This window comes from Ciconia boyciana, chromosome 3 (assembly GCF_034638445.1).
Source record: "Ciconia boyciana chromosome 3, ASM3463844v1, whole genome shotgun sequence".
Lineage (NCBI taxonomy): Eukaryota > Metazoa > Chordata > Aves > Ciconiiformes > Ciconiidae > Ciconia > Ciconia boyciana.
The window spans coordinates 58,134,506-58,152,421 of NC_132936.1; the positions used below are offsets into that span (position 1 = coordinate 58,134,506).

The 17,916-nt window shown below is 38.1% G+C and overlaps 1 long non-coding RNA gene across 1 annotated transcript; it reads left to right on the forward strand.

Annotated features, from left to right (window-relative positions):
* Nucleotides 1-2,053: 2,053 nt before the first annotated feature.
* On the forward strand, nucleotides 2,054-15,598 carry LOC140650096 (uncharacterized). The gene is made up of 4 exons (XR_012041849.1): nucleotides 2,054-2,101; nucleotides 2,698-2,763; nucleotides 14,186-14,340; nucleotides 15,561-15,598. It is a non-coding gene; the product is annotated as an uncharacterized lncRNA (long non-coding RNA).
* Nucleotides 15,599-17,916: the final 2,318 nt, after the last annotated feature.

Here is a 17,916-nt window from a genome sequence, read left to right on the forward strand (position 1 = left end):
AAAGCCATGGCCATAAAATATGATCTTCTGTGAGATCCTTTTATTGAGCCCACTTCGTATTTGCTAGCTCATTTAATTTACACCTTCTACTCGCATCTTAGATCCTTCCTGTCAATTCTGTGGCTTTTATATAGTTCTGACTGTTGTTAAAGAAATGTCAAAAAAACCCCTCCTAACAATGTTAGCTGAGCAAATGGTTAGTTTAGAGGATTTTTTACTTATTTTTATTTGAAGAAGAGGTGAGGAAAGTATAGAGAAATAAAAAGAACTATTTGAGGGTGATTTACTGTATAAAGCCTAGCAATGTGTAAGACCAAAGGACAGTTTTCCATTTTTAAAATGAATGTTTCTGAAATTAGAAACAAGCCTTTCTCTTAATTCTTCTGTCATTAGTGTGGAATTTACAATCCATGTAAATGGGCTATCAGCCAATCAAGGGGAGAAAACTGTCCCACTAGGGTACATAAGAACATATTTCATTTGGGGTTTGGGTACAAGGAGCCCACTACTGCGTCTCTGACAAAAATTAGTGCTAAATGCTGGAAGAAAGTGTAAAAGAGGCAGGAGAGGCATTGCGTGGTACTTCTCCCAGTATGTCCTCCCAGTTTCAGGAAATCTGTGGTGCAAGGACTTCCTGAGTTCCTAAGAGCATTTTTCTGTAAAGTAAGCCTTGATGGGCACAGAGTAACTATTTAATTTTTAGTCACTTTTTGAACCTACTTATGCTTTTTGGCATCTTCAGCAACCTGTAATTACGGACTGTGTAAAAAACTACTTATTTCTCTTTTGATCCCTCTTAGTTCTTCCACTGGAAGAAGCAATGAATAATGATTACCTACTCACCTTCTCTATGCAACTCATAATTCAAAGATTGCTTTCAAATCCCTCCCCTCCTTTTACCAGACTGGGAAGCCCTAGTTTATGTAGCCTACTTCTATGATAACCATTCTTCACCATTGTTATTCCTGTTGATCTCTGTTGTATCTTTTCTACTACTGATTTTAAGACAAGGAGACAGAAACTTCATGTCCACTTACTTTACCCAGTAAGTGGACACACCAGACTTATGCCATAACATAGTGTAGTTTCCTGTTTTGTTACGTATCCTAATAGTTTCTAATGCTCCATTTGTCTTTATGGTTCATGTTGGGCACTGATTTTTTTTTCCCCCTCGAGAAAATTACTAACAGCAAAAATTGACCTCAGGTTCTTTTTTTGGATGGTATCTAATTGAGAACCTGTTACGGTGCATGTACTATACAGGATGTACATTGTTTACATGTATTGAATTTTATCTGCCTTTTTAGCTGGCAGTTTTACCTCTTTCAGTTGGGAAATCTGTCTGCTTACTCCCTGTTCTTTGCTTCCCATCTTTTAAATAGCATCTTATCTCTGCTTATCTTTTAAATTCATAGGAGGACTTCCTTTTTTCTTAACCTGTAATAGCCAAATTTCTCCAACAGCCTTTGGTGAGCAATGATCTGAGAGCCTTCTGGAAATCCAAGTCCACTGTATTAACCTGATCTCATGTATATGCCTCTTTGTTTCCTCAAAGAACACAAGCAGCTTTTGAAGCTTTTGAAGCAACAAATTACAAGTAACATGTTGACTCTTTCCTGGTGTGTTAATTTAGCTATATGCCTACTATGTCTACCTTTATGACAGATTTTTCCAATTTTGCAAGTATAGAAATACAGGTTACTGGGCTATAATCTATATGAGTCCCTGTTTAAGAACAAACCATTTTCTATTCCATATGGATGGTGATTGAATTGATAGAATGTATACAACATTTAATAGCTTGGCAATGTAATATTTCAGTCCCTTTAAAGATCTTGGATGATTGTTATATTGGCCTTGTGACTCATCACTCTTCATTTAATAAACATTTTTCTAAGCTGCTTCTGCTCGAGATGACTCCTCTGACTCATCCCCCAGAAATAACAGTTTCAGGATAGGAGCTTCCTCATGTTCCTCATAGTCAGAAGGAATGCAATGAATTAATTTAGCTCTGCTCTTACCATCTTACCTTTCCTGAGTAAACCTTTCACATCTTGACCATCTATTAACCCTGCAGACTCTGTCAGGCTTCTAGTTTCTGGTATGTTTACTTTCTAATTAATCCCTTTTGATTAATAATTTTATGCCTTTAACAAGTTGATTCTAAGCATCTGTTTTGGCCTGTATTATATTTGTTTTGCATTTAATTCATCAAAGTTTATATTTTCTATATTCCTTTTAGTTTTAATACAACATTGATTTTTTGACAAATAAATTTTTCATAGCCATCCCTTCTCTGCTGTTTACCAATTTGTTTTCTTTTTCATTATTCTTTTAAAGTCTTTTTTGATATGCATTACTGTGCTGGTTTTGGCTGGGGTAGTGTTAATTTTCTTCATAGTAGCTAGTATGGGGCTATGTTTTGGATTTGTGCTGGAAACAGTGTTGATACTACAGAGATGTTTTGGTTATTGCTGAGCAGCACAGAGTCAAGCCCTTCTCTGCTCCTCACCCCACCCCACCAGCGAGTAGGCTGGGGGTGCACAAGAAGCTGAGAGGGGACACGGCAGGGACAGCTGACCCCAACTGACCAAAGCGCTATTCCATACCATATGATGCCATGCTTAGCATATAAAGCTGGGGGAAGAAATAAGGAAGGGGGGAACATTCAGAGTGATGGTGTTTTGTCTTCCCAAGTAACCATTACGCGTGGTGGAGCCGTGCTTTCCTGGAGATGGCTGGACATCTGCCTGCCCATGGGAAGTAGGGAATGAATTCCTTGCTTTGCTTTGCTTGCGTGCATGGCTTTTGCTTTACCTATTAAACTGTCTTTATCTCAACGCACAAGTTTTCTCACTTTTACTCTTCTGATTCTCTCCCCCATCCCACCAGGGGGTGAGTGAGCGAGCAGCTGTGTGATGCTGTTGCCAGCTGGGGTTAAACCACGACAATTACACAATCAGTTTGAGATCCTGATAGAATGTCTTCAAAAGATATTTCCTTGCTTCTGTAAACATTTGGCTGCCTTCCCTATTTGCTTACATTTTTTTAAAAATCTGTGGTTCCTCATCCCTACGCTGTTTCCATTTTTTAAATTAAAAACTACTCTACTGGATTTCTGTGGGTAATAAAGTTGAAGGAAATTTACTTTCACAGAGAAGTTATGGCAAAACGTCTCATTTCAACTGTATTCATGTATCCTTATCATTATTAATTATCATCACATAAATTACTTGTAAGAGTGATATCTGACAAAAGTCTCTTGCAGAAAACACATCATTTGGCTGAAAAGTCTGTTTATATGCCACTTGCAAAACATCTGTTAGCAAGACACTATCCCTGTGAACAAGTTACTACTTTTTATGCAAATACCAACCCCAAAGAGTTTCACAGTGTAGCCTCATAACAAATATATTGCAATAACCTAATCTTGAGATGACAAGGTTTCAAAGACCAGTGGCAACCTCTGTACCTAAGAAGAAAAGTCAGGTTGCCGGTCAACAGCATTGATAATACCTGGTTCAGCTGCTAGTGTGAATTGTCATCAGACAGCACTTGGGTACTGCTCCAAGTTGTGAACAATTTTAGCTATGAAAGGCTTTGCTCTGTCAGTAGAGGGGCTGAGGCTACTTCTGCCATTTCTGTCATAAATTTCTCCCAATTTGTCTTCCTGCTCTCATCTTATCTGAGCTGAATCACAGTCAGGTTCTCATGTATCATGTGCCCCTGAGCCAGATACTTGCTGTGGTGAAATTTTGGGTTGAATGTCTTGTCAACATATCACTGTTATCAGCCTTTGAGTACACATATGTTGCACATCTAACTAAATTGCTTTTAGGATGAAATTGGGTAATAAATTCAAGAAAATAAAGGGAGAAACTAGCTCAGGTTCATTGTCCATAAGTTTTTGTGCCTGTTGCTCTTTGCCCGCTGCCTACATAGATCAGTTTTGTGAGACCTTCAGGGTCTAGCATCTGTGTCAAATTCAATAAATCAAATTAATAAATAGGAAAACTGCTTGAGGAGCATGGTAGATTAGTTCACTCTGGCAACTTCTATGTTTTGGGAGTAGGGGGTATGGACCTTTGTTGGAGTAGAAATTTTAAGTTACAGTAATGAACGCAACCATAGAACATGATGGAAATAGGATAGTGCAAATTTTGTCCATATGACTTCCTAAATTATTTCTTATGAAATATTTGTATCACTTTCTTGTCCTCTTACACAACTCCCCCATGAAACTGTCAATCCAAGCCATATAGGTCTTTTCATCTTCTTTTCCAGTATCATCAAATACTCTCTTTCTACCCTGGATACAGGTGTACTTCCCTCTGTTTGTAGCTGGACTTGACCAACCTGTTTCTCATTCAGAACTGTCCCCCAACACATTTCTTGAAGAGTCCTTCTAGTGATCCCTATCCATGGCAGTTTTGGGGACCAGTACCTATTCACAGTCTCTTCGAGCTTCCTGTTGCCTCTGACATACCTGGAATCCTGCCATCCATTGACTTCGGGGTTTCCATTCTTCCCTGGTTTTCTCTCTAACCTTTTGATGCACCATTTGTGTCTCATTCAGAGGTGTCTTACCTTTCCTGTTACTCGTGCTGATGGTGGTCCAAAATTTGTAGTCCTTGGTCCACCTTCTGTACATTTTCTCTAAACTACTATCCAGTGAGATAGGTCTGAATTGTAAAGGATCCTTGTAGAGGTCTACAGACTCACAGAAAGTGAGAAAATCTATGAAGCTGAAATGTCAGGAATCCCTTTTAAAATTAATCCTGACTGCCCAACCCAGTACAGCACTATACACCTACAGCAAGTTTCTGAGCTTCTGCACTGTCACTGGATAAATATTGAGAATATGGAACTCTCTGTGTCCTTTCCTCTTGCCTTCAGATTTCCTCCTCTTCCTTACATGTAAACTACGCTGGGTAACAAAAAGCATTTCTGGTTCAGCTTGTCCACTGAGGACCCTCTTCATGTGTTTTCAATATAACACATAACAGATTACGCTGTTCCCAAAAAGGATAAAAGGTTTTATAAAGTACAATATAATTATATTTATAGAAACAACTAAAATCACTCACATTATGCAATTTTTTTGTCCTAAAATGAGGTAAAATATTGTAGGAAAAGAAATATTTGTTCCTCTGAATCCTTCATAACCCCTGTGGGACACTCAGAAATTTATTTGCAAATGGAAAACACACGCATTGTCAAGTAATGCCAGACAAGTTTGCTTACAAAGACTTTGGAGCATTTCAAATGTTCATGTTTATATCAAACATAGTGCTCTTCCAGTAGGGAATCTATCCAGGCATGCAACTGTCATTTACTTTTAAAGCCCACAAGATCTGAAATATGACAGCTCTAAAACTTCAGGCTTTTTTAAAAGCAGGCCTGATAAAAGACCGCATCTTTGAAGCTGGTGATGCCTGTACAGCTGGAAGACCACAGCCAACCTTACCAGAGAAGGTCTGGAAGGCAGAGTGGGCCAAGGACCATTCCCCAAGGGGCATTTTGTATGTGCCCATCCTGCTTCCGAGATCTGACAGAGTTTAATAGTATGGAATTGGCCAGACTCTGCCTGGTGGCCTCCAGGTCACTTAGTTTACTGCCAAAGATGTAGTCAGTGTTTGTGCATTGATGGTCAGGGTGCTGCATGCGCCGGCAGCTTCCTCAGGGCCACGAGATGGGGCCAGGGGATCCCAGGGCCAGCAGGGCAGGACCTGGCCACCAGGGCCTGGTCCCACCTGCCCAGCCAGCAGCAGGGCAGCCAGCGGGCACCAGGCTAGGCCAGGACATGGGCCAGGGCCCACGGCTGGGCAGGGCAGGGCTGTGGGGAGCTGGAGATGGGCCCTGCTGCAGCATTGCTGGGGCAGGGGCTGATGGCGCCAGGGGGCTGATATGGGGTCCTGGGCCGAGGGCAGGAGTGGGGGAGGCCTGGGGAGCTGAAGTGGGGTCCTGGGCCGTGGGCAGGTGGGGGAAGGCCCCAAAGGGTGGGCAGGGACAGCCAGGGCTGTGGGTGCCCTCATGATCGTGATACTGATGCTTTGCTCCCCTTCTTTTAACAATTTAATTCTCTTATACACTCCTCCATAAAATAGTGAGCTTTTTTAGTATAGATGAGTGGCTACTTAAAAAAATCAGTCCATGTCATTAAATACCAAAAATACAGCTAGGACAAATGCCCTCAGGTTACAGCACCCAGCTCTTTTCCCCTTCTCCTGCCTGGCAGCAGGCGTTTGTCATCCTGGCCACCCCACCTCCTCCCACCGATGCCACAGGGCTATGGGGACAACTGGGTACAGTACTAATGCAGGCAGACTTTTGATGTTTTCTGAACAGTTACTGAACAGAGGGCAAATATAATTTGAGTGTACCATACAGGCAGTCTCAAAACCCAGAAAACTGCTTCTGCCTATAGGGAAGTATTGTATTAGTTGAATGCTCTATTTTTTTCCCCTGCTACCTAGAATTTCTGAAATTTCAACCTGAGGACAGTCTGTACCTGTTTTAATAGCCCTGAGTGCCTCACGGGGAAGCATTTCATAAGCGTGAGCTCTATTCTTTTGAACTCCAAACATCTGCCTTAAGCATCTGCTTTTAATCAAAGTGAAACCAATGCCCTCCTTCAGTGGACAATGTGGTACAGATAAAAAAGGCCGATGGTGTATTGACTGCAAAGCCCTCAGCTTTCTTATTCCCCACTTCAGATCCATTGCCAAAGAACCTTTGTTGTCATTTCAGTTTTCCAGCAACAACCCAAATTTAATGGCCAAAATTTCAAGGAAAGGTTATATATAAATATATTCTTTGGGATTAATTTTCTACTCTTCTTTTTCTACAAGCAATGTGCACATGCTTCTTTGAAAGAAAAAACTAAATTTTGTTCATGCAAGATTAAAATACGGTTTATCATCTCTGAAGGGATTGGAGATGATTATTTAGTGCGGTATGTAGTGGGGGAAGTTAACCACATAATTCCTGTTAACGATGAAAAACGAGTGAGCAGTTCAAAGTACACCAGTTTAAAAATGCTCTGAATGTCCCGAATATAGATATACATGGTGCTTCCAAAGGCCACACTACCTGGGGATATAAATCATTTTGTACACATATGTGACAGCTTTTAAAATTTTCATTTCTGCTTCAAGAAGCACTTTTTGCAGTAAAACTAGGTTTCTTCCAACTCCCACACCCATATGCATAAATTGCATATGCTGTTTGCATCACACAATAAGATATTTGAAAACATCCGATTTAAGTCAAAGAAAATGAGATCATGGCCTGAATAATTGCAGAGCCATGCAGCATTGTCCATTGAAGATGATAAACTTAAGTTTTTATTTGTCAGCAAAGAAATCATAGACAGTCTAGATGCAAAAAACATTCCCCCCAACGTTTGCATTGGTCTACGAAATTACAGCTGCTCTCCATAATTGTCTATCTCAATAACATGGTTTCTGATTGTCAGATATATTTACAGTTTCTTGGGAAAAAAAATCCTCGGTGAAGAATTAGTATATCAGAGAAGGTAGGAATTTTCTCACAAATTTTTTTTATGGTCAGACATTTCAACATGCCTAAAAACTCTGACCTACCTCAAATAATATACTTAGGCCTGTGCAAGAACCTAGTCAAGGACACTTTAGTATTTAGATAAACTTGAGCTTTCTTGTAGTCAGAATAGGCAGCAGGAGACTGGACAACCAGTCTCTGCCTCTGCTATTAAACTAAACTGCTCCAAGGCATGGATCTGATTACTGCCCCACAGTCAACGGATTGCTGTCGCCAGCATGGCCCATGGCACCCTTTGGCCAGCTAGCACTCTCCCAGGCAATGCCGGGATACAACTGAGGGGTTAGCACAGTCCAGTGACCGTTCTCAACAGACAGCATGAATATGACTGTTCTGTAGGATATAAAAGCTGGGACTGTACATGAGCCATGCGAGCTGGCCTCAGTGCCAGAGAGGGGTGCTTAGTATTTTTTATTTACTACTGGAAATATAGCCCTAGAGTCTATTCCGGGCTCTGCTGCTGAACTGCTGTCTAACCCCTCTGGGCCTCAGCTTCTCCTGCTCTGCATAAGGGTCAGGTTAGTGACAAATGCTTCCCGCTGTCAGATACAAAAAATGCTAAGAGTTCTAGGCAGAATTAGATCCACTTTATTTTATAAAACAGTCTGTCAAACTAATAAGTTATGTCAGCAATATGACCCTGAAGAAAGTTAGAAAAATATTATCTTTATAGTATAGGAAACCTGGATAATGATCAAATTATATTGAAGACAGACTGGGTAGTTTTCTGGGACTTGTGTGCCTAAGAAAGCCTAGTTTTTTAAAACCTTAGTAATTACTATCAGATACTCCTAATACATAGCAGACTCAAAAAAATTTAAGGTAAAGCAGGACATGATTGTTAAGTATCAGTGTTTCTCACTGTCGCTGGCTGAAGCTAAAGACATTGCCTGCCTGGCTGAAACACTGGTACATCTTTTGACTTTCTTTCAACTCAACTTGCAATTGGTTGTCCAGTATGACTGTGCAACTGAGATGTGCTTCGGATCCCCTGTCCTGCCACACAGAAGGGTATGTGGGGTCAGAATTCCTTGTAAATCAACATGTATGACAACTTCCAATCCTTCTCTGGGAATTTTTAAGGAGAGCACTAGTTGGTTCAGGCAAAAAGGAGGCCAAGCTGTTCAACAGCTGTTCAACAGCTTAATAACATAGAGAACTGGCTTTTAGCTCCTGTTCCAGTGCCCTGGCACTTTTTAATTTACTAGTATAGATAGGTCCATTATGTAGAATGGATCATAAAAATGTTATATTTGTTTCTTAGCATCAGAAGTCATACCCATGTATCATAAACATAATTCCATGCTCTTTTAATACTAGTGTTTCTGAAAACATGACTGACCTCATAGACAGACATAACTAATTTTCTGCATTATCAATAATTTCAAAATCTTTATCATGTTTGGTGTCTCTGCAATAGAGAAACTCTGTGTTAGTGAAAGTTTCTGATGTTTTGCTTTTCTGAATTCAAATAGACTTTCTTTAGCTGAGTTCATAGTTTTTAAATTGTAGTTAGCTGGCTTGTAGTTGATAAATAGAAAAAGAAAAAACAGAAAGAAAAATGTATTCTGCTATATTGAAATGTTCTCATCATCTCTTACTTATCATTGATTAGCTGGAAATATAATTGTTTCTCTTTCCTAGAAGGTGGGAAAAACTATTGCTAGATAATCAGTTTTATGCACTGAGGTCTGCCCACAAGACTTGATTCTTTTAAAATTAGATGCTGAGCTGGTGTCCGAAGCTGGATGCAATCAGTGGAAAAACTCCAATGAACATTAATAAACTTCAGTCCATCAGGTCAAACGCTGGCCTCACTGTTCCCTTTTACCATTGTTGCCAATTGAACCAAGAGTTCGCATTCAAGCACTGCTTGCTCCCATAGGGTTACTGATGTCCTGCTAGAATCTGGTGGAAGTGGCTTTCTCTCAGCCAGGTCGATTCACCCCTGGTTACACAGATGTATTGCTAATGTAACCACAGCATATCTGTTAACTGCGGCTGCCAGGGATATGGTAGAATCCATTCTAGGTTAAAAAACTAGGTACTTTTGGTAGTTTTACGAAAGCTATGTGTTTCTCCCACTACTCCAGCATTATTTTTAGGTACTTGCCCTTCTGTCTTTTACATTAATCTTTTATCTGGTTGGTTGACTGTTACCTTATTTTGACTCTTCTGTCCTCTCCACTGCTGAGTTGTGAAGGCTGGCTGGAGAGGTAGTGCTGGTCTGACTGTGGCTCAGGATGTGATCAGCTGTTATTGCAAATGAGTCAGCAACGTTGGCTATGGAGCGCTGGGTGAAAACACATTGTTTTCTTTTTTCCCTTCCTCTTGTTGCTACACACAGAAAGAAAAAGGAGAGCTGATTCAGTCCTCTGGTTTGAAAATATGACACTGACAAGAGATAATGCAGATTGCCTTTTATGTTGTACTCTGTCCTAGAGCGTGATTGCCATTATGGAAAAGTTCTATAAAAAGCTAATGAAACCCAGTAGCTATAGATCATTATTTTATACTCTGTCTGTTTTCAGAATGACTTCTGCAGAAACCCATTTCAATTCTGTAGACCCTTATTGCTTTATCCTTTTAAAATTCTGTCCCTATTGCATTTCCATAGTAAGGTTCTAATCTTTTGAAGATCAGTTGAAATGTTCTGCAGATTTTTTCTTATATCAATTGTACAGATCAGTTCACTACAAAGAAATCAGTCCAAAATGTGAAGAACCTGCAATTTCAGGTGACAATGGAAACTGATAAGTGAAGTTTATATTTTCCAGTTCATTTTGCAAGTATTCACTCTGAATTAATTCAGTATCTTTATTGCCTCTATTACTGCAACAACTTGGTGCTTGACTATATATATATTTAAAGTTATGCTAAGAAGAAAGTGAGCCAGAGGAAAAAGGAGAATTAAGGAGAGTTTCCTGAAGGCTGTTCATACTTGTTTGAGCTTCTTTGTCATTTCTTCAGCTGCAAAAAAAAATGCAAGGAGCACAGAGATGTGAAACACCACCTTCCCTCCTTATCCCCTACTCCTGTATTCCTGTCCCGAGTGCAAGCTTTAGGGAAGGGGAAGTCTCACACAGAGATAATTATTTTGTCTTAGGTTAATTCCCAAAGGGTGTATTATTTTGAAACAATAGCTCAAAGGATAATTAGTGGACCTGATTCTGATCTTACTTATTTATGGATACACCCAGAACAATTCCCTTAAAGTCAATGGAGTGGCAGTGATGAAAATTATTAGATAATTTGGATTCTACTGGGGAAGATTTCTAAAAACTCGAGGCAATCTATTTTAAAAGGAAGCAGAAAGACATTATTTCTCCTCAATTTATAAAACGTGAATGAGATGTCCTTGTTTTCTCCCTGCTGCACAATATCAAAACTTAGTGCCACAAATAAACTAGCTTTGTAATCCAGAGACAATACGTTATATTAATGTTTTATGCAGAAGACAGGCCAGATACAATTCCCATTAGAGGACTGCACATGAAGGCAGATGTATCCTTCTTTTCCAGTTATAATTTTTATTAGGCTTTGAAGAAAATCCAAGTACAAATGTGTTAAACAATAACGATAATAGCATAGCAGGGTAAATGCTTTCTTGGCAACAACCTTGCAGTTACATGCTTGTTGTTTATATCTTCAGCATCTTGTGTTGCATCACATTGGCATCCTATCACAGTCAGCCAATTTGCAACAGGCTTCACTGCCACGTATCCATTAGCAACAAGCTCTGAAGTGCACAACAGAACCATTGCCACGCATTGATCCCCTCCTCTTTTTCCGTTGTTGTACTTCTAACCCCACTTCAGAGGGCATAAAATGATCCCAAGCAAGTGCTCAATGTCTTATCATCTTTCAAACTGCTCTATAGCCTCTTAATCGTTAACTCTGTTTGGGGGTTAATAGACTGTATTTTGAGGATTGGAGACACTTTCCACTTTTGTAGATAGGATGTTGGGTTTTGATATCCTTCTTCCCTCTGATTTTCCCTGTTGTTTGTGCTGAGCCTGGATGATTTTCTTTCTATCCTTTTAAAATTAGGAGTGAATAAAAATAACAAGCAAAGTTGCAAGGGACAAGGTCAGGGAAGCTCTTTCTCTTTAGATGAAATATGTCACTTCATTTGGATAAAGGCTGTGCAGTAAGAATTTGGTTTTTTATGAGCTGTCAGTGATCAGGCAAAACAGATGTATTCATGCTATTTGTGTGTTTGAAGGAAAGCAAGCAGATCTGTTTCATTGTATTCATTCAGAGAAGTGAAATCTTGACAGAAGAACTGCAAATGATGTCATTATGCTGAAGATTCCCGTCATGGGCAAGCACTTTTCATATTTCCTCCTCACACCACAAAAAAAGAAACTTTTCTCTTCGTTATTATTGTAATAAAATCTACCTGAAAAACTGGGAGGCATTTCCTAGGGCATTTTCAGAAAATTGCTTACTCTTGTTGAAATAGTTTGCAGTAAGAATGATGGACAAGAATAGACTTGATCTAAAATGTTTTGAGCTGAAACTGGAAATTCAAAGCTTTTAACTTTAGAGCCCTACTTCACATCTAATTTTCATGCCTGCCTATCCCAGGGTGGTGGAGGGGGAATGGAGCAAACAAAATAATTGAATAAAACAGTTTTATTTACATCCCTAATGTTTTCATAGAGAACAGATAACATTTTGTTTCATTTAACCCAAGCAGGTGCAAGATGCACTACGACCAAGGCAGTTAAGGGATAGGTTACAGATGCTACTTTTGGCCTTAGGTAATATTTTACGCAGAGTGGGAGAAATTAAATCAATTAACTTAAATGAGGAATTAACCTTTTTTATTCCTGCTTTTAATTTATTATTCTCCACATTCAATTTGTATGGATGTCTTCCTCTGAGTGGCATTTATCTATGAGCAGAGGCCAGCAAAATCTTGGTAAAGCACTCAGCTCGTATTGTAACGCTTTAGAATGCAAGCACCATCAATTTTGAATGGAGTGAACCAGATTTGATTTCAAAGGGAAAGTGAAGTTGCACGGCTGCCCTCCTGATGTGTGATCAGGAATGAGGCATGCAATAAGAACAGCTACAGTCCCTTTTGTTCTCTGTGTAAATCCATATCAGTCAGTCCTAGCAACTATATGTAGCTTGAAATTTAATTTTTCAGCCATTCCACAGTCACAGTTAATGTGAAAGAATTATTTACCTAAACTACAAAATATTTTTGCTAGTCTCTCACTACATAGGTGGGGGTTTTCTCTAATTTATTTTATTTTCTAATGGAGAAAGAACTCAAAGACATTTCAAGATAGTGAGATGGAAACATCTTTTTTAGAACACATATGTGTATCAACATGTTTCATATGTTCACACCATATCTACCACTGTTTGCGGAAAACAAAACCTATCCAGTTACAATTAAAGGGAGTAAAGCTCATTAATTCTAAGTAATGAAAAATTTGTTCCTGTTCCAGTAATATGGCTTGTCATTAACTTATGCAGAAAAAATGGTTCTTAAATAGTTGTTAAAACAATAAAGATCTCATTAGCACTGTTTTTAAAAATGAAAAACACTGCTCTTTTCTAAACCATGCGCCCCATGGATCTTTGGGAAAAAAAGTCCATGTTTTTAAGCTGCAGTGATCCAGAATTATGGCAGCTTCAGTTTTCCTTCAGAAGTACTGGTTTCTGAGTCAACGCTTGTGGGAATATATTGTTTCAAAGTAGTTCATGCGATATAGTTTTCAAAGGGATGTATGAAAACCATGCACTTCCGATTAACGTTAATGGGGAGTTGTGTGGCTAAACACAGCTTTGAACATTCTGGTTAGAAGTTTATATCTTAGTGAGCTGCACATGGTTCCCCCGCTCTAAGCAGATGGTATTTTTATAGATTGCAGAAGAGCCCTGCTGTGGATCAGCAGACACCATGTTGAATGATTCTCTCTACTATATACTTAATAGGTAACCCTATTAGGAGAGAGAGACCTTTTCTCTATTAACTATCATATTTCATAGGTTTACCTTATTAATTATACGGTATAGCTATCTATTATAATACAAGAAACTTCCTCATGCAAAATCAAAATAGTTCCTTGCTCATAGTAACTCTATCATGCACTGCCAAGTAGCCTAAATTGCTATTGTGTGGCATTCTTATCAGACCTGCAAACCACTGTGGAAAGTGCTCAGTTAGCTTTACTCACTAATTGCATTCTCAGTGAAAAATTTTACTGTTTGTTTGTGCCTCAGGTGATAAATTATGATACAGCATTACATAATTACAGCATGCATCACTTCAAACTGGGCATGGAATAATGGGAAGCCATGCAATATCAAGTGGAAAGAGGCTAATGGCAATGCGATAAGATAGGACAAAAACTTATTGAATAGGTGTACTTGCTTGAATAGGTGTACACAATGAATTGACATTCACATTTTCTAGCTGTGAGCTGGAAGCTGTTATGAGTAAGCCCTAAACTACCTCAACTATATCACGTAACATAGTATATTAGATTTAATAGCATTAGTTATCTATTCTTGCCTGCTAGATATCTAAACAAATAATCTTTTTGAAATATGAATTGATCAATCTTTCTTTTTCTGTTTACAGATCACTAAAATGCAATATGTGCACTGCAGAAAGCAACTCCTGGTTAGGCGACCATTTGCGTGATTAAGATAACAATCATCACTAGAAGGATTCCATGGGGCTTTTCAACAACAACAAAAAATCAACAGATCTCCTTTCTCCTCATATCTCTGCAGGTGCTCAAAGAATCCAACTTATTTTATTCCAGATATTAGTCTTGCCAACTAATTGTTTTTATAACAATAGCTTATGCAGAGCGTGGGAAACTGGGCTGTTACGTTTTCACTGCCTGTGTCCTGATTCAGGACTCAGCACAGAGATCCAAGATATGTAATAACACTCTGGTATCATAACGACTAAGCTACAAGCTAGGTAATACGTGATAATGCATAACATCGAGCTGAATTTAATACCTCCTATTTTTATGGCTGCTATGCAAGGGGACAACAGTGGTACAGCTTTACAAGAAGAAAAAAAGTTGGAAGAATACAGTTTTCTGCTCTGACCATCTTTTGCTTACTGGTCCACTTTGATAAAGTTGGTTGTCATTTTAAAGTGCTTATAAACTCTCCAAAAGTCATAGAGCTGCATGCAGTTTACCTCCAACTCCAGAACTAGTTCAGCTTTTCCAATTTGCTGGAATGACAGAAAAGATGGACAGAATAGCTTCACCAGTCTGGTGTTTCTCTCTGTTGGAAATCAATGAGAGTCTTTGCATTAGAATCAGTGACCTCTGGATCAGTCTCCAAAGATGGTGCTTTTACAAATCATCCCAAGCAAACTAAATCATGACTCTGGACCAGAACATCACTGAGGTCAGGAGGATTTAAAATTTGGCTTTGCAGTGGAATCTTAGCTCATATCTAATCGTACATCCCATCATAAATATGTTACCTTCATTGGTAAAACATTTGTATTAGTTACTTCTGGAAAAATAAAATTTTCGCCCACCAAGTAGTACTGGTCTTATGATTTTATGCATTATATCAAATTCAGAAAGTGTCATTGTTTTAAGAACCTTTTGTTCTCCTAAATTTGTAATCTTTCATTTTAAGCATCAATGAAAAGTATCACAGCTGAAATACGCTTCTCAGAATGTTCTCATTTTTATATCTCAGAAAATGTTATTGGAAATGTAGTTTTATCAAAACACAAATTTGATCACATATTTTACTTGGAAATATTGCTGAGAATTATCTTGAGCAGAGAAGTAATATGAGCACCTTTTTTGGTTCACTGGCATTTTTTATTTTGCAGCTTCTCTAGAAATCAGATCACTTGAAAGACCATTGTGAAATGGAACCCTCAGCTTTTAAAAAGCAGAACAAATATAACACTGCAAAATAAAATGTTTAATTTGTTAGACAAAATTTTAATCTACATTTTTAACTCTTAGATCTTGCCTAATCTACAAGAAAAACAACAACCAATGGTAAGTTTGCCTTTTTAAATTTTTCCAAACTGGAGAGCTTACAATATCTTATTAGCTTAAACTAATATTTCTACTCATAGTCCAAAGAAGAATAGACCCTAATATGCGAAGAAAAAAATAATCAGAAAATGTTCAGCTTTTTTCCATATTCGTTCGATCACAGTTTCTTGTAGGTGTCACTAGTAAGCAAAGATAAGTGAGCTGGTACAAAATCTTTCCTAGCCATTCATATGATATTTATGTTCATTACATCCTTTTAAAATAATACTAAGTTAATATATATTTATGAAGGCAGTTAATGATACAAATCAACAGAACTTTTTTTTTCCTGAAGGCCGCAAAAGCCTCAGAAATCAGGCAATATGATCCTACTATAACAAGATACTCAGTTACAGTCTTATTTAGTCATTTGTTCAGTTCAGTTTATATAGATAAATCTCTTAAAATAAGGGAGCGCATATTTTTGTAACTCATTCCTAATAAAATGGACCTCACACCTCTTTCATGTTCATTCATATAAGCTAGCTTTCCAAATTCATTTTTAGCTTTGGCACCTGAGAATGAACAGATTGCTTTGTGGTAGAGAGTATTTCTGAAAAACAATGAAAAAATGCACAAGAAGATGCTACTATCAAATTCTGTATATAAAATAGCAACTAGAGGTCTAGAATCTGGAGAGGTTTAGCCAATTATGTTGATTAAAACACCTCTAACAAAACTAGTGTCACTGATGTACACAGATCTTTGCTCCTTTGGGAGCATCTTTCAGAAGAAAAGCATAGCAAGTTAAAACTCCCAATTAATTCTCTTCCTTATATTCATGTTATAAGCTCTCCTACCACTCTGATAGAACTTTGCTAATTATTTCCCACAGTTATCCTACTGTTCCTTATTCAGTCAAACATCTTTTATTGTTTGCTAACGGGGCATTTCCTGCAAGCACATTATAAAAGATCAGACAAAATTATGTATCCTGCACAGAATACTCATCTGATTTGTTACACTGAGCATGAATAAAGTTCAGTGCAAACAAAGATTTTAAAATTGAAATAGCTAAGATGCCATTGGGAAACACTTGGCCATCAGCGGAAAAATTTTAAAAGCCAAAAAAGTATCTATTCATCTTGCAACACACAGACAACATGCAGTTGGAGCAATATGGAATATTTTCTTTCTAATCTTTCAAATCAGATCAGACAGTTCAATGGTTGAATGGTTTGTTCTCTGACTGGACAACAGAAATTTAGATTATCCACTGTGGGAAGGGATTTCTTTCCCCAATTCACCCTGACAAGTCAGTGATGCAAAAACATATTTCCCACATGGGACCAAACAATTTACAGGTAAATTATGCAGAACAGATGAATTATACTCTACTCTCAGTCCTCTCAGTCCCTTACTTTGTATTTATTGCTCTATGTGGATGAAAGCTGAACAGAAACAATTGTTTGGAATTATAGTAAATCTGCTTCTTAGTATGACAATATGCAATAGTTGTTTTTATGACTTCCATATGATTTGGAGGTGAATATCAGCTTTAGTTATAGCATTTATACATTACTTTAATACACAAGAAGGAGTAACTTCTAACAGTGGAAGAATTTGACTGAATCACTTAAGGCCCAAACTCCAGCTGATCATAGCACTGGGCAGTACACTTTGTAGTCATACCCAAAAAGTAAATTATCAAGTGACTCTATAAATATCACATCTATAAAGATCGTTTCAACAATTGGTGCCACCTTAGGGTTTTACCTGGAAATGTTGTAGCATGGTGGCTTAAAAAACCACTTAGGGCAGAATACATTTCATTACTGGTTTTATAAAAAGTTTAAATAAAAATATTGCGGCTTTCTGTTTAAACATCTCATGCAGAGCAGTGAAACCAAAGATAACAATATCGAATTCCTGGTGAGAGGCAGGAAGTGAAAAATCAACACTAAATAGAATTGGGAGAAAACTGGTTTTATTGTCCAGACAGACACAAAATGTAAACAAATAGTTTAAATAGTGGAAAACATATCGGGTAGTAGAACATGTTTTTAATGGATACTTTTCTGTACTGATTAACACAATTATCTTTTAACATACTCTTTTTCTAGTGTTTATTTTTACAACCATTAACATCTCAGGGTTTTCAAATGTCAGTTTTGTATTGTGGAAGGTGATGGAGCTGATGCAGTCCCATAAAGATTTTACCTCCTGATCTTTAGAACAGTAATTTTATTGTTTAGGCAAACCTTAAAGTGAAGCCTTGGCATTAGAGAGTAGTACAGATCTATCCCATCCCTGAAAGCTGGTGCCTGGAGGTACACATTCC